We start from the raw sequence: 18470 nt of genomic DNA on the forward strand, positions 1-18470 counted from the left end.
CATAATTGACTGTAAATGTTGAGCAAAATATGCTGTCAATGGTTGTTTGTTTTCTAAATGTGAGTCCTTCCAGAGTCAATATATAATAGCATGAGATAATAATGAGTATCACAATACAGTGATTTTACATAAAAATATTTAACCAAAAGAGAAGGGTTTGGTTATGTTTTTTCTAATTACTTTCTAAATTCTGCTTTCCCTTGAACTGTACTTGGTTTTGTTTATGTATGAAGACATAAGACAGTGTGGGATTTTAAATGGTACAGTTTCTTTGACATACGCAGTAAATAGATCAGCAATTCCTTTCCTTTGCTCATGTTGGATAACAACCACAAACCTCTCCCCTATTTCGATATCTAGTGTAAATGAGGTTTTATTAGGTTACAATGAAGATGCCATATTATTATCTAATTCAGTCCACTTTTAATGCATTCATCATTGTATAACTCAGAATATGAACACAATAATAATGAATAAATATTGCTCTGGTAAATCTCATAGTTAAATTTTAAGTCTTTTTCCTGATAGAATGATTGAAAACTCAGAGCAGCCCAACTTCTGAAAAAAAAAAAAAAGGTAAGACAGGACTGCTGGAAACCATCCTTCTTGCAATGTTTTATTTAGGAAGCAGGCATTTTTTCCAGAGCTGTCAGACAGGATGAGGTCAAAATCAGAATAGTATGAGAGAGGTCTCAAATAATGATATTTGCTAAATATATGCCAGAAATTATTAATGTTATAGGGTGCAGACCTTTCTTCACTCACACTGGGAACAGAGAGCAGAAGATGAAAGCCAGAAAGCATTTGCTCTGCAGCCGTAAATTTCTAAAACCTCTGTAGAGCAACAGCCAATCCAGTCACATATTGGTTGAGAACTCTGACAGGTACATTTAGATGGCAATGATATCATTATGCTGCTTTTTCATAAAGAAAAGAGAAGCTAGTATCTTCTAACACACAAGAAAAGATCAGGAAGAATATATCAATAAAGGAGATGAAACTTCCACAAAAATGGATGGAAAAAAAATCACTTAGAAGTGGTAGTAAAAAATAATGGTATTACTAAGAAATAAAAATAGTTAACAGTTAGGTAGTAGTTCCCATTTCCATTGTATAACACAACCATGAACTAGTCTGAGTGTTAGCCTTGGAACTCCAAAACAAATACCATAAGAGATAAGAGATACAAATATGTATACAAAAATGCAAAATTAATATGTAAATGGCACACTATCTATCAGTAAATCCATAAAACAATTGTGAATTCTATTTAACTGTAGACTTTGAAATGGACTACCAATGGAAATGCAATGATAAATCCTTTCAGAAATGCTATGATTCAAAAGACTCGAGATGAGGAGTCCTGGGATCATCACAATTCAGCTGCAGTCTTTCAGACACTGAAGAAGCGTTGGAACCAAACCTTTCTTTCTCAGATCAGTTCTTTCATGTCTGGACTTCAAATCCAGTCATTGTTTCAATGAAAACCTGAACAGTCCTTAGCAGTCCAGTAACTGAGGAAAAGGAGAACCTGAGAACAACCCACCATCTCTCTCCTGCTGTCCAGTGCAATCCTGCATCTGCAATTTGGTTTTTTAAACTCTGCAGGGAATAGAGGGAACCCTAAACTCACACTGACTGCACTATTTGATAAAATGGAAGTGCCAGTGGGATGATGAGTACAGTCTTTTGTTATTCTGCCTCTTCTACAAGATCCTGTAACTGAACCATTTAATTAAATTAAAAATGTATTAACCATACGTTCATCTGCACATAAAAAAGAAAATGTCACTACCACTACCACTACCACCAGATCAGCACAACTGGATTTTCTTGCTTTTAGGAAACCAAGGCAAACTACATTATCCATCATTTTCCAAAGCTGCCATGCAGTTTCTGCTTTCTGTATAAGTGCTGCAGGGAAAGAGTGTCCTGGGTTTGACAAGATGACAGCGGGATTCGCAGTGCAGCTGCCAGCACCTGCCCAGCAAGCCAACCTGTGACAGAATGATGTGTGACCAAGTGGGAAAGCAGCCACACATACTTCAGTAAAACAAACAGTGCAGCACTGCCTGAGTGTGGCAAACATACCAAACTGTGAAATGATTATAGGTTTACATACCATGATAAGAATTTACAAATCATTGGTATGATACCCTACATTACAATTTCAAGGCAGGGAGTAGCAAAGGAAACTTCTTTTAGCCTAAGAATATATAATTACTTACCTAAGATCATAGTAATGGCATTCCCTGTGGGTTTGAGTCTTTTTGTTCTTTTTGCTTTTTAATGAAAGGTACAGGCCAGAGATCATCAGACACAGTGTACACTTCCCAGAATTATTCAGGAAAAGTGTAGGCCCAGTACAGGCAATGGCTATATAGACTTCCATACTCATCCATCCAGCACACCCCTGCTTTCTGCCCAGCCACAGGGGGTGAGATATTTGATATCCCACTAAGTCTGACTGGAAGGGTAGGAGAAAGCATCTACAAAAATGTTAAATTATTTCAATAAATGGGTATAACCCAGGTTTAAAAGCCTGGAATTTTGACTAGTCTAATTTATTGCACATTGCTGTAAATAGAAAGCAAAATAGAATAAACATAGTAACAGTTCTGTCACAAATGTTCAGTGCATTTAATTTCTCTCTGCTTATTTCAGATTTAAATGCTTTTGTGAATACTCCACATTTTACCAACATTTTTCTTTTCCTTGAACCCTCCTATTCAAGAAGTCTATTTTTCTTGCTGTCTTTAAAGGGCTCTAAGAAGCATTTTCTGGGAAGTGAGATGGCAATCTAAGGGCTTGGCTATCTGTGAGCTAAAAACTAGCAAGCCTTTATGGACGAAGAATTTCACATTGCATCTGTTTACACAGACCAAAAAAAATTGCTTACCTTATTTTTCCATTTTCTTCTGCACTACTCTTATATACACATTAGCCTAAACAGTAGAGAGCTTCATGCATTGATTTATAAAAGTCTTTTCAAACACAGAGAAAGGAAGCCTTCAGAATGCTTAATACAGTTACCTAAACTGGCACATACACTTTGTTTCAAAACTATTATTTGGTAAAATAAAAACATACATTTGAATTACAAGGTTTTCCTAATATAATTAGCAAGATTATATATAACAATTTTTCAAAACACAGAGAGTTGGGGTTTTTTTCCCCGCAAAATACAGTGTATTTTTTCAAAATACAATAAAGAATTTTAAAAAGCTTGTAATAAAAATGAAAGGATTCACAGTTCTATATTTATAGTAGCTCATACCAATTGAAGTTAGTGTAGCACAAAATACAGGATTCCATATGAATGCTTACGTGGCAACAGGAAGCATGGTGTAATTATCAGTGAACACGACCTCAGATTTACCATGACTAAATTACACTTATATTAAATACATTACACGACATATATTTTAGATTTGAAGAATGAGAATACAGAACCATAGAAATCAAGCACACCAGAAAAGATCCTGGCCACTGTCTTGCACATTCACACTAGATAAAAACAGATTGTCATATACTTATATGTATATGTACATATACACATAAGTATATCTACATACAAATGTATATTACATATAGTATGATGAGTATATGTATATAGAGCTGCAGATGAAAGTATATGTGTATATACATACTTATGCTATATACACACATATATCTGCAGCTATATATACACATAATTTTGTCACATTATTCCAAATATTGTTATAAGGGAAGACTAAATCTTTCACTAATTAGCTATCAACTTGATACAGATAATGTTCAGTCAAATCCCAGTAACACTTCAACCCAAACTCTTCCTTTTTGCATCCATACATATATTTTGTTTTCTAAATTCAACCAAACTGAATGCCAGTGTTTTAAAATCACTTTTGTGATTAATTAATTAGATTTGCTCATTATTTGCTCACTCTATTTGTGCTGCTAGTGTGAATTATAGCATGGACAAATTGGGAAGTCATTTCTCTAACCATATGGATCCTTTTCATTACATTGAAGAGTGTATAGAGAACCTGATGCATAGCACTGAGCTGCCTGATCCATCTCCCCTGCACCCCGCAGTCAGAGGAAAGCAGCATCCCTCCTGGGGGCAGAGGCAAGGGAACGCTATCTTAGGAGTTCCTGCTGGGACATCTAAGGATGGCAGACTGGGAGTACCTGAGTCTGTGTACCTGACACAGCCAGCAAATACACTCTAAAGCTAGGCCATGGAAAGAGCCTCTTCTCTGCCTTAATTTGCCAGTTACCTTTTGCCCAAACCATCTTCTTTACTAGGACAGAGAGACTTATGTTCATATTGCCCAGCTGTACCTGCCACATCCTCTGGGGATGTGATTGCTTAAACTGTCCTTCCTTTTACAGAATTTGCTCTTCCAAACACCTTCCTTCTTGTAGTATTAACCCTTCACTGAGGGTTTTTATATGATACTAGAAATGCAACTTTGTATGTGTTTTAATGGCCAGTAACTTCAGTGGAAACATCTGCTTATTTATATGGCCTCAAAAATAAGAAGAAAATAATGTTTTGCCATTAGGACTAGAGAAGAAAAATCTCAGATGTTGTATCTTTGCAAAATCCAGATATGCATTTCTGATCTCTTTCACTTAAGACTTCCATCAAAGATTTAATGCATTATACAACTTGTATAACTCTCGTGTATTTTTTAAACAAATATGCCATCTATAACAAACATACATCCTAGTCTGCATAGTTAAAGGACAGTGATTTTCACCAATTTACTGAATAAGTGTTTCTGTAATATTTATTATTGATTTACTCTATGACCCAATACTCATTCACATCCTGAATTTCAGTTTCAAAATAATCCTGTCTTGAAATCCTCTAAAATGATTCCCAGAAGTTTCAGAAATGAGCTACTGATCTCACCCGTGACAGGCCTCAGGGCAGTGCAGGCTTCTTACATGTAGTGGCAACAGATTTGCCAAAGGAGAGGCACTTGTCCTTCTGGGACAAGTGCACTTGGTGGTAATTGTCTAAACAATTCATCCAGAACAAAGTGAAATATTCAAAAGCCTGAGCTTGGACATGTCTAGAGTTTTCAAATGCTTGAAAACCAGAGCAAATCAAGTCTTGCCTAATTAAAATTACAGTAAATATTGACCATCAGTTCAGTTAAATCTACAAGGTACAATTCTTTAAAGAGAGGAAATTATTTAAATTCTGGGCAGTTTCAGTGAGCTTTATTAGAATTACACCCTATCTGTCTAATTGATACTGAAGGAAACAGATATGCAGCCTTAAGTTACTAAGAATTACAAATACTCAGAGTTTCACTCACTTTGAGCAAGCCACTGCAAACCGACTTCACAGGTATCTGGGGACAGGAAAGTTTGGAAAAAGGGTTTATTACTACACTGAATATAAATATGGTTTTAGATTTAAATGAAAGAAGAGACCATGCCATTCGATTACCTCCTTCATTTGTGAGCAGTGCATATTTTTCCTTTGAATAAAATCTGTTCATCTTAAAGACTGCATTTCAGTATTTTATAATGTATGAACTTTTTAACCCAGGATTTATTGAAATTTTGTTAATTAGTATAATATTGGATCAGAGTTGTGATCTAGATTTTCGGCTCTTTTTATAAAACACTGTCCATTGACTCCACAGGTAATCCTCCATATGGGATAATTAAAGACACATTAAAATGTTCACTATGTGAAATAAAGTAATGGGAACTCTTAGACTTAATTACATAATTCTCCCAGATATTGTTAAATGCTAGAATACCTTGACTCAACATGGACAAATAGTGTTTAAAGAGGAAAAAAAAAATCAAGCCTTGTAAGTGATTTCTCCTATTTTACTGAACTGGCATCATCCACTATAAAAAGAATCATGTTTGAGCATATAGATATTGAGAAGGGCTTGTTATCACTTCTAGATAAAACAAAAAAAAAATTTCTAATCCTGCCCTACTTTTAGTAATACTTGCATACACTTAAATTCCATATTTAATGTCAATATTAGCCATTAAGAACCTTCACAGTGAACAACAAACCTCATAGGCAGACCTCTTTACTATCTTAAATGGTACTGCTTTGAGATGAAGTAATCAACTGATTATGCCTTGAAAAGAAATAAACTTTTGCTTTTCTGTTTGCTCACTACACAATACACCTCCAGAGAAAACCAGAAGACCGTACAAACACTTTTCAAGTATCGAAGAATTCAGAGAGTCTGAAAACTGAGCTCTAAAGAAACCCACCTGACACCTGACACAATCTTTTCAATTTCATTTGTCTGCAAGAAGAAAATGAAATGACAAAATGTCTGTCAAACCTTGAAACCAGAAAATGGAATACATTTTTTTCTGGAAATCTTTCTCATGGTGGGAAAAGAAATAGCCCAAACAATAACAACAACAACGAAACTGTAAAAAAGCCCCCTCAAACCACAGATTTTCTGCTTTTCCAAACAATATGTTTTTTACCTTCAGAAACTAATTTAGTTTTCTCTCAGCTTAGAGCTGAATCTCAGATACTCTGTAACAAAAAGTGCTGAAAGAAGATGAGTTCCATTCCATTGTTCATTGACTGAAAATTATAAAAATATTTGTGTTTCCATCAAGGTCTGATAGAGCTATCCAAGTCTCTGGATACAATGCCATGTTTACCTGGTGTCAGGTCCTGTTTTATGTTATATATGTTATATGTTATACATGGTATATATATGTTATATAGAGATCCTGAAAGATCTCTAACATGCATAATTTAAATGTGTTAAACAACATGAATTTGAACTTCCCTGGAGTGTCAGAATATCTGAAGGTTTCTAAATTGAACGATTGCTGACCACTGGGTTTTCTACTGTAACTGTGGCATGCAAGTATTGAAAGAGCAGACTATACTTTGGCTTTTGTTGATGATGAATACTGTGGCAATTTAAAATAAGATGCAGTAAAGTGACTTGAAAAATGCTAGAAAATTCTCTGTTAAGGGAAATTTACTGCTATTGGCTTTGGTGATTGAAATATTACCACTCTACTGTGGCAAACCCAATACTCCCACACAGGACAGATGGTTTACTTAAAAAGTGAAAGAAAAAAACCATCACAACCCCGTTGAGAGGTTTCAGCTAGACAAGAGAAATCACTAAGAAAAAGCTACTGGCTAATGAAATCTACATAGCTTTTTGGACCCAAACTATTTATATGGAAGAGGAAATTTTATGAGAAACTTTGTGTCAGAATGTTATGATTTTAACATAAAACACCGCTTATTGTTTTGTCTAAAGCATGCAATCATAATAATGTGTTAAAGCTTTTTTTCTTGGTGCCAAGTTATCACAGTTGTTCAGAAAATAACATTTTCAGTGTATATATTTATTTGTTTTACAGAATGGAAGTTCTTATAACCTGAGATTTGGGGATCTCTTTTCACACTGATAAGTTTATGAATTGTGCAAGTAACTTATTGGAATGGATTTATTGCTGGGGAGGCAAAGAGTTCTGTGTGCATCCTTTTTATGTATTATATTCTTTTAACACACTTGCAAACAAAATGCTATTTCGTGGTTGAAATGGAATATTTTTTACCTCAGTGAAACACCTTGGTAAATAATCAAGAAAAAAGGGAAGATACTTTTTGTTTCAACACGTCACTCAAAATATTTTAATAAATACTTTGTTTCTTTATTCACCAGTATGTTTAAAGTCATTTTTTCCACCTATTTAAAAGTGCAGTTTAACTCTCACTAGGTGGCACAATAGTTATTCAGAAGCAAAAGTCTGGACTTTGCAACAAAATCTTAACCAGTCTCTCATAAAACCTTTGTCTTATACATAGAAATTACAAACCAAATTATATCTATTCCTTGATAGGGAGAGCAGATAAAGTTAATGCATGTCATTCAAGTACTGGTCTCAATCAAACTAGGAGCCAAATTACAGAAAACTGTGTTCCCTGATGTAGTTTAATTTAAATTCTTTCTTCCTTCCCCGATGGAATAGACACATCTGCAAATCCTAGTGGAATTCTGTAGATTAATCAAAATTTCCCATTGCAAACTTCAACCCCCTTTATGCATGCTGCCAGGAATTTTTAAAGTCTCTGGGAAATCGATGGTGGCAGGCACGGTGGATTTTAATGCATGCAAGCAATTGTTCTTTAGTGAGATCCAGACAAGTAATCAAATAATGCTCCAATGCTCTGCTCCTTTTTTAGGCTTTGTTTGCAGAGCTTGTGGTTTTCTTTTGGTTTTTCTCTCTTTTGAGTTACAGAGCAAAGATGTGCCCAAATGGGCATGTCACCAAATGGAGTCATCTCCAATGAAAGCAGACTTGACAGAGAGGGAGGAGGTACTAAGGGAAAAATAATTTTTAGCTATTCTACATAAATGCCTGTTGGTAGCCCTCATGACAGAGTCCTCTTCCTACTAAGATTTAATTAGGTTTGCTTGATTCTCTCCTTTTCTATGAATTTGAAATATATCCCTATAATTTGGAGGTTTTGAACTACAGTTTTCAAAAATCAGTGCTAGTATAGAGAATACACATTCACAGATTTTATTCTGTGTGCAAAATGGATCTGCTCCAGCAATTCAGTGCAGTTACACCACAGAGTATTGATTTCTTTAAGACCCTCTTGTCTGATGGTTTTAGGAGGTTTGTAGTAAAAGAGGCATACAGCTGAGGAGGGAAAATGAAGGACTCAAGGTTAAGAAAGTTAAATGTGGAAGTCAATGTATTCCTAATTCTGTCTCAGGACCTCTATACACTACAGGAGGATTGGTGTATGCAGATCTTTAAAATAATATCACCTTACCTTGAAAGGGTAGTGTAAAGCTGAATTTAGTAAATCACAGGCATTCCTCAAATTTGTATATGCAACTTTTTAAAATGAAGGATCTTGACCTATCTTTGAAGGATTTTGTCTACACGATTCTAAAATTTTTGGATCATTCCACCAACAAAAAAAGACCATTTTTAAATTCAGCAACAATATTTTAATCTATTACACCACAGGTTTTCTATTCACTATCTAGGTAACACAGTCATGGTACTCTGCAGTCTCTCCTTGTTTCTGTTTCTGAGGATCTGGGCATTCTGTACATGGCAAATAGGAAGATGTGGAGATATAATTACATTAGCTGTAAAGGTTGCTATCTAAGTAACAGGATTTTGCTTCTAAAATAAGAAGGTTGAGTGGACTCATGATTGTTTGCATTTTCTCTTTCAAGCCTACAAAGCCTGCATTTTTTAAAACCCATTACAGTCTAGGATAAGCAACAAAAGATTTAAAATCAGGAGTTCTACATAAATTAGAAGGAAAATATTTCTCTAAGATTTGACAGGGTTGCTCAGATGGCAAATATAATACACTATTTTCAGAAAGGAGGTAGAAAGCTAGAAGAAAGAGAATCTGTACCTGGAAAAAATATCTCCTGCTCTACAAGGTCAGAAGTATTTTAATGCTTGAGCTAAAAGCAGGGATACATACTTTTCACAAGGTCCCACTGCCTCAAAAAAGAAGCAATAATGCTGCATTATTTCCTTCCATTCATCTGAATCTTCCAGCTGCCCCACTTTTATGCTTTGATTTGCCGAGGAGCTGTACTTCTAGGCTGCTGTGGGTCTGCTGACCAATTATTTTTTAGAATCAGAAAATAATTCTCTATTTGGTTGCCACTCAGGAGGGTATGTCTTTTGTTGTTCTTTTAATCTTTCTTGGCAGTCCTACAGGGATACATGTGGGTAAAAGCTCCAAGGACTGAGTAGTCTTAATTAGGTAAGTATCTGCAGCAATCTATGGACAGACTCCAGAGAAGATAAAATGGTTTTGGATTTCTACTGGTAGACATCAGAGAAAAAGACAAATTTAAACCTCACTTGCTGCTGTTGGTGTCTTCTTGCCACATTTCTTGCAGGATTAAAGGTTTGCTATAGAAAAGCCAGCACAGGCTTTGTCTTTTGCTCTCTTGCATGACCTGAGTAACAGTTCTGAGAGGTGTTTCAAAGTCAGTTTGCAGGACTTGTGAGCTGGATCCTTGTGTTCAGCAAGAAGCGTGTACTGCAGTGTCACTATGTTCTTGAAAACATGTCCTGTGGGCCAGGGCATGTCCTTTGGAGAGAATGAGGTGTGGCTACGCTTTGCATCCAGGGCAGGGGAGGGGTACCAGGAGACGAGTGGAATGGTCAGCACAAACTGCACATGCTTGTGAATGCTTGTGTGCTAAAACATCCTGCATGAAATTTCACTGCACAAACAAAATCAGTCTAGATAAAGATAAAAGGGACACAAATTATAAAATACAATACAAAGATGTGTGATAGTGCAATGTTGTAACTCCTTATGGGAACTTCAAGTCAGCAGGTAAAGCAGTGGGGCCATGCAGGCAATCCTTCCTTTTGGGATAGCAATTCTTGTAACTGACAGTAGCAACAGAATCACTTGAAGGAAAAAGGCATTTCTATTAGTTGGAGCAGAAATTCCCTGTCATTAGTTCTCCCTCTTCCTATGGTGCTCTTGTGGCTAAGAGAAAGGTTATTACAACCACACATTGTCAGGAGAGGAGTCCAGGTATAATGGACTGAACAGGTTAAGAACAGCTGGGGCTTTGACCCTCTTCTACAGAAGAAAGCATCTTTAGCAATGAATTACTCAAGAGAAAGAATTGCTTGAAAATGGCTGGAAAAATGCCACTTTCCTAAGAACTGAAATTTTTGGTTTGTTATGGCAGAAATACAGATTCAACGAGTAGGAAGAGAAGACCAAAGGTTCTGTTAATACCAGAATTTTATATCAGAACAAGACAAGTACATGGAGTTGTTTTGGCATATATTATAAACAAATCAATGTCTTATTTCTCCTATGTCTGACAACAAAAGTGCCAGTGATGATCTTAGTGAAGAGAAGGAAGAAGCCACACTACCGCCCAGGCTTTCAGGAAACCCACGCTTTTTGTTAAATAAATACATAAATCCCTCACCCACTTACATCACTTCTACACCATTTCAGCTGAGACTTGGGATCTGATCGCAGATGCTTGGTATGGTAGCATGAAGAACAGAGCTAAAAAGATAATCAGGTTTCCAAAGACACCAGGCATTTTGGCAAAACCAGTGAGGCTGTGAGCCAGAGCCAGGTGATGGCAAATAAACACAAGGACTTCTGAGTCAAGTTCTGCTTTCTGGTACCCCAGCTGCTGCAGACAAAGCAAATCCACCATGCTTGCTCCTGAAGAAGTCATTGCACGGGACCTCTGTGATTCAGCATCCTTTTATGAGAGAAAGGAGGCAGGGAGAATTGAATCTCAATAAAGTAGTTAGACATTAAAAGTTACAGATGAGAAAAAGAATGCATTTCCAGGCTTAACCTCACTTCAGTCAATGGTGTTAGCTGGGAGCCTCAACATCTCCTTGCTACCAGGGAGGCAGTGGTTGCTTGAGGAGGAGTAGGAGTTTATGGTATTTCAGCAAACCCATGGGCACAAGGAAAATGCACTGGATTTACCTGTGTCACCTGAAATACAGGGGCAGAGAGCATCTGGAAGGAAACAAGCTGGCTGCTCAAGTGGCTCCATGTTGAAATACCATAAAAGACCTGGAGTACACTTCCCAGATGGCTTCTTCATATTTTTTTCTTCTAAGTGATAGTCATATTTTAGTGAGAACTAAAGGCAAGGGATATAGCAATATTATGAGGAAAGTGAACATGTTAATTTTGTGTAAACATTTGGAAAACCTTGATCTTAAGGAGGTCAAACACTTGCAATGTAGATGGGCAACTTTGTGCAGTGTAGGAGTGCACCTGAGTTGCTATATTTATGCACATCATCAATACAGCACACAGCAGGATTTTCTAGATTTTATGCTGTACTGGGGATTTATCATCAAAGTCATGCAGGATTTCCATGACATTCTCAATACTGCATGCAAAATTTTCTAAATTTTCTAACTACATAATTAATGAAAATTAAAGCTTTGGTCTACTTATCCATCAATGAAAAGTACCTGTTGAATTTGAACAGGCGTTTAGCATCCAGTGTGTCCATTTTTTTCAAAAATCCAAGAATCCTGCCTCAGCAAATGTGGCCCAATTTCAGAGATTAAGATTATCTGCATTTCTGCTGAAGTTACTGATAAATTATAAATTAATGAATTTGAAATATTTTGAAATATTTAATATTTTTAAATTAACTACTGATACTTCAGAATACTAATTGCTGCAGAATACTGGTAAGACTTTCAAAAGGCAAAAAATAATCATAGTGGCTTGGATATGTATTAAAGTTTGCCTGAGCTTTTGAAATTGAGACTAACACTTAAATCTCACTGTAGCCTCTTTTGACCTGAGCTTGCTTTTCTAAATGTGTCTGTCCCCATCAATCCCTTTCACTAATCCTTGCTGCTGATTCACAATTTTTCCAGCTGAAAATGTATCCATGCAGGCAGTATCCTCCAAGCTCTACATATTAGTGAATACAAATAAGCTGTGACTATTTAGGATTCATGTAAACCTATCAATATTCCCATGCTGGCTGTGCTTTCAACTGCAAGAGAAACACTCCACACCAACAACTGCAGCATATTAAAAATCAAAAATGAGGGTTTTGATGGCACTTGCACATTTCTGCCCTTTCATCTGTCCGCTATCACTCATTTACTCACAGAAGGAAATGACTTTTCCTGCCAAGGTAGAGGTAAAATGTATCAGACAAGGGCAAAAAAAAAAAAAAAAAAAAAAAAATCATCAGTGCACCAGAGGAAACAATATCTTAGATACAAAGTGTCAGCAGAAATGAGTTTGTACTGTTGCATTCCTGTGACCTTCTTCAAAAAGGCATAATGTACCACCTATTTTTTGCTACTAGAAATAATTTTCAAATGATAGTACCTAGATGAATCAATGTTTTCCTAGAGTCTCTCTACTTATCAATAGTTGTTTTCTCTTTCACAAAAATGAAGAAAAGCTTTTCTGAGAAGTTGAAATAAAAACGTGTGCTTTACTTGCAAATCTGAGAGTTGGGAAATAATAAACACTGGTGTAATTGGAAATATCACCAATATTTCCAATGCTGCAAGATTTCACACTGAGTTTATTTCAATACACTGCAATTTAAACTTGCCTATTTGGGTAATTTAAGCACATGTGCAAAACTAATTTCTCTTAGTTTGGAAGGGAGGGAGGAAGGGAGGAAGGGAGGAAGGAAATCAAACCTTAAAATTACTTAGGACTAAAAAATTTGGCCATTAGAGGAAGGTGAACTGGACCCATGAATATACAGATTTGCTGGCATGGACAATGAGAAGGTCATCTGGAAATGAGGGGCCCAAAAAGAAATGGAAGAAGAAAGAGAAATACTTGTATCAGAAGAGGGAAATGGAAAACATTTACAGCTCCAGACATATTACAGTCTCTAGTACAGGAGAGATTTAGGGAAGGATGGGGATGTGGCTTACAGAGAGCTCGTGGTCAGAGACATCACACAAAATCTCTAGATCTATCACCTCATTTGCAAGCCCTCGTTAGCCCAAGGAGATGAAAGGCTTGGATTTTACTCTGTGTGTACCAAAAACCCCCCAGGTATGGGAAGCCAGTGCAGCAGGGTCTCAGTTTTGTAACCTGAGTGCCTGGCTCCCAAGTGCTAACCTTCACTGTGCTCTCCACTGGCTGCAGTTTTCCAGGTGCCCTGCTGGGTTGGGATCCTGCGCAGGAAATATCACAATGTAACTTCCCACTGACAGCCCCCAAAACACAGCAGGTCAGAGTTCACTTGAGACTGCCAGTATTTGCTAGGTTCTTTTCATTTATTGCTTGAAACTTCTGTCCAGAAATCAAGCTAATCAGAAGAACAAGAGATCAAATCTGTGAACCTGACTGAATAAATTGCAGATGATTACACTTACAGTGCCTTCCTCTGGCCTAGTCAAAGACAGGGAGCACCAGTCATAACCTAAACGCATAAATGGAGAGAAAAACAACATTACTAACAAAATATTTGGGGATAACTGATACACAGAAACATTGGGCAGGAGTTTGGAATGCACTATTTAGTAGCTATGCAGGAAGGAATTCACAGGGCTTTCACTTTACTATATATATACACACATATATATGTATATTTTTCATTCATTTTGCTGGCTGCATCAAGTACTTTTTCTTTCCACAGTCTGATACACATCAATATAACCTAACTTGTAACTGTTTTTCAAAAAATCTACACAAGTATTAAATAGGAATGTCTTTTTTTCAAAACCAGGAAGATAAAAAAGAGTAATTTCTCTATTAGAAGGTTATGTGAAGACAGATTTTTCCATTAAATAATTTCACTGTAATGTATACTTGAATTGATAGAAGCGAAATGCAAGCAAATTCAGACAACTTAATTCTCTAAGAGCTGTATATTAAAAGTGGATTGCAATGAGGTTTTACTTTCTTTAGGAAGATACTTTTTTTCTTCTAACATATAAAGAATTTTCCAAACAACCAACATTTTTGTCTCTTTGGTGTTGTAAAAAACAGTTCATAAATCAATACTTTCCAGTAAAAAGACCCATTCAAACTTCTTCCCCTGTATATACTTAAGCACAGAGTCCTTGTGTGTGAATAATCACATGGTTAGAGAAGTCAACAGGTTACACTCAGTTCCATTCTCAAAAAGAGACACTGGTGTGCCATTCTGTAAATCACTTCAATCCCTTATTTTTAAAAATGGGTATAAAATCCATTTATTTACCTAATCACTATGTCCAAGTCCCAACTGAATTATTCTGCAAGACATACTCATGCCTTTGGAAGAAAAGTCCTTAAAGCTAACAGGAAACAGCTAATAGCTATTTAATTTGACCTTTTCCTTAAAGCCAGGTAAATATCAAACCCTAGTTTGCATGTCTAAATGGAATTTGATTTGAGAAACCCAAGTGGAATAATGATACTTTTCCCAGGTCTTCCTATTGCACTATTAGAACAGCCACTCAATGGGACCCTGATATGGTTGTGTTTGAGGGTCCTAGGATGAGGGAAGAGATGAGAATCTTGACTCCATGTTTCAGAAGGCTGATTTATTATATTATGATATATATTATATTAAAATGCTGTACTAAAACTATACTAAAAAGAATAGAGAGCAAAGGATCCATCAGAAGGCTGGAAAGGACAGGAGAGGAATGATAACAAAAGCTTGTGACTCTCAGAGAGTCCGAGCCAGCTGACTGTGATTGGCCATTAATTAGAAACAACCAACATGCTCCAATCACAGATGCACCTGTTGCATTCCACAGCAGCAGATAATTATTGGGTTTTTTTTTCCTCTGAGGCTTCTCAACTTCTCAGAAGAAAAAATCCTGGCAAAAGGATTTTTCATATATCATAATATCATAGCGACACCCTGACTCTGCTCCCTTTGCCCATCTTCAGGAGTGGACATAGATAGTGCAAGTAAACCTAGAGGGGAAATTCAGAAGATTGCCATAAACTGGATTAATAAAGCTGCACGTTTTAAATTGGACTTTGCAGGTTTCCCTCTGTGTATTTGTCTCCTGCTAACCAATAAAGCCTGAAACTTAACCTCTAAGGGAGTTGCATGGGAGACTCGGCCTGGTTCTGGAAGCAGCCTGTTCCATGAGCTCAAAAGCTCTGAGTGACCTTTCTGTCCTTAAGAGGTTTCTGTTAGTCCACTCATGTTCCTCACTTCCAGGCTGCTGTGCATTATCATGCCCTTAATAGACTTTGATGTAGCCTTTTAAATAAAAAACAGTCCTGACTTCTTTTTCATTATTTTATTCTTCTGTTTGCCATAAAATCTTCACCTGAACCTGTTCTAAATATACCCAAATGTCAGTTTTTTTTATCTGTGCCAACATGGCTTTTCTAAACATTTTATTGACCTCTTATTTTTCATTCAGTTCACTGCCATCCATGCAAAATGGGAATAAAGCCCTAATGTTCTTATTTATGATGTATTCTGATAACTCACAGAGGCAAGTAAGTTCAGAAAGTATAAAAGAGTGAATAAGGACTATTTTTCAAGTATTTGTTTTCTAAAAAAACAGTATTAAGTCTGGATGATAGTGTATCATGGACAGCATTTATGTTTTCACTCAAAATTCTCTCAATAGGAAGAAGCAATTTCCAAATGTGCATGTGTGTAAAGAAATCTTTGTTTCTCTGGTTCAGACCTGCAGCACATAGAATGGATTCTAAAAAATTAATTACTAAACTGAATTAAAATTGCATAAAACATATAAAGTACCAAAATGACTTGCTGTATTTTCCACATTTTTACTACACAGAAAGAAAATTATCTGCATATTTTCTACATGCTTGGGTGCTATTTGACATTGTAGGTAAGCCAAGATCTGAGCAAATGTGGGATATACACAACAAACAACATTTTGCTTTTATACTAAAAGAACTGGTAGCATATATCCACTAGATTTTTCTTTTTTTTGCTGTCAGAGAATGATGAGGATAATTAGTTCTGTAGCAAATCACTACTGGAAAAACAGAGATGGTTTAATTCTGAAATATGTGTCAGAGTCGGGTATTAGATGGGTGACACTTCAGTGTGGGAAACCACCTGGACCACTGGGAAACGTTTAGCTCCTCAGTACTGTGCAGCTCAGCCCTACAAAAACCTCCTCTGCTGGCCTGTGTTCTTCATGCATGCATGTTCTTAAATCTGGTTAAACCTACTATGGATTTAATGTGCCTAAGTCTACTTACTTTATCAGGAGAGAGCATGTTACCTGTAGAGACCACACACCTAGTCATGACTGATAAGCCTGAAAAATAAAACAACCTGAATATAATGCTATGCAATTTTAAAACAAAAGAAAAACTAATCTGATTCACATGTTGTTTGTAATATACGTGCTTTTAAGATTCCAAGGAAATAAATTCTGCTGAAACTATTTTCTACAACTGACATTCATCTGCAGAATTATTATATAAAACTCCCAACAGTAAAATGTAACATATTAATTATTTCTCTGACTAAATGAACACTTTATCCCACACACCCAAATGGTAAAAAAATCCATGAAGAACCCCATTCATAACTTAGCACATTTCTACCAGTCTGTGGCATAACTGATCCTAATCTCATTCAACAGGTTTAATATGGCTTTTTTTTTTTTTTTTTTAGGATTGTTTGTGGTAGGGTTTTGCTGCTCTTATTTTGGGGCTTTAATCCCTTAATCTCCTGTAGTTTGTTAAGGACTAGAGAAGCATACTACAAGGAAAACATAATTGTTAAGCAAAGAATTGAAAAAGCTAATTCTTCTTGCTGAGGACCTCATTTCGACCATTTACCAGCCCTGACAACAGTATGGTCTGTGGATCACTTTGCCCTTTCAGCATTTACGTGTTAAGGAGGTGTTCCTCTGTGGCATGTCCTCTCCTGACAATGTGATGGCACTTTCCTTAAAACAGCAAACGGAAGGAGATCTCCTGAACCAAACACAGCTGCTTCTTACACAAACACTGCACAAATCTTGGTGGAGGTCCCTTGCTCTCCTTAGCCATTGCATGGTTGACCAGATATACTAATTCTATACAGAGAATTCAACAAGTCATATCAAATTCCGTGAAAACGTCTCCTCATAATTTTAGTAGTTTATCTGAAAGGTATTGGTCCTACATCTCTAATGCAATTGATGTCTCCAATGAAATAAATGCCTTGAACTTACAGGAAGTCCAGCTGCTTCCAGATCTCAGCATGGAAAATATTTTTCTCTCTGACTGTGCATTACCTATTTCTACTGAAGCTTTTGAAATCTACAATCTAATTTGAATATAATTTTGTGATTGATGGCAGAGCTTCAAAATAGTGCTCTATGAACTATGGAAAAATACTGGCTCCTTCTAAAGATAGTTGTAATTTTCTTAGCTCAGTGAAACTAAATTTGGTTTCTAGCTATTCCTGAGGCCATAATTAATGCATGTCTTCAGGCAAAGGGAGGGTAAAGTGCACCTGGTCTTCTAAAACTATAGTTTGAGAAACAGCTTTCTAAGTGCAGAGTTTTCCCTGGCATTCTTAATGAAACTGCAAAAAACTATACGGACTTATCAGTGTAAAAATGGTAAAACCCCCTGTGACTTTGAGCAGAGAAACCTTTAAAAATACTAATTCAATAGAATGTTTGGAGCAGCTCAGGACAAGCCATGAATAAAACTGGGCATGTGAAAACTCCTTTTTTCTCAGAAGAAATGTTCCTTTTTCTTCATTATTTTTTATTGGAATGAAAAGGCAATAGTTCAAACTCAGACAGGTTTGGGGCTTTTTTCTATTTTATTTTATTTGGAATCCAAGCAGGCTTTTGTATTGACAATGTAGTAAAACTATTTAGTGTCAAAAGATTTTACTTTCATAATGTCATTACGTGTTTAAAATATTAAAATTTAAAAAATATTAGTACTTAATTAATCATTAGTCTACATAATGCATTTACACTCTTTTACATCCAAAAGATGTAAATAGAATTGCTAG

The 18470-nt window shown here is 36.2% G+C and overlaps 1 protein-coding gene across 10 annotated transcripts in view; it reads right to left on the bottom strand.

The window, feature by feature from the left end:
• CHRM3 (cholinergic receptor muscarinic 3) overlaps positions 1-18470 on the bottom strand; it is a 272242-nt gene that overhangs the window by 14728 nt on the left and 239044 nt on the right. For 2 of the 10 annotated variants that reach the window (XM_064413742.1, XM_064413744.1), the window contains one exon: positions 13888-13934. The exons of 7 other annotated variants lie outside the window; for them this stretch is intronic. The gene's annotated coding sequence lies outside the window, so the exon portion shown is untranslated. Of the gene's footprint in view, positions 1-13887; positions 13935-16705; positions 16768-18470 lie in introns of those variants that run through there. One more of the 10 variants, XM_064413743.1, reaches the window with a different exon arrangement.

Source organism: Passer domesticus, chromosome 3 (genome assembly GCF_036417665.1).
Source record: "Passer domesticus isolate bPasDom1 chromosome 3, bPasDom1.hap1, whole genome shotgun sequence".
NCBI lineage: Eukaryota > Metazoa > Chordata > Aves > Passeriformes > Passeridae > Passer > Passer domesticus.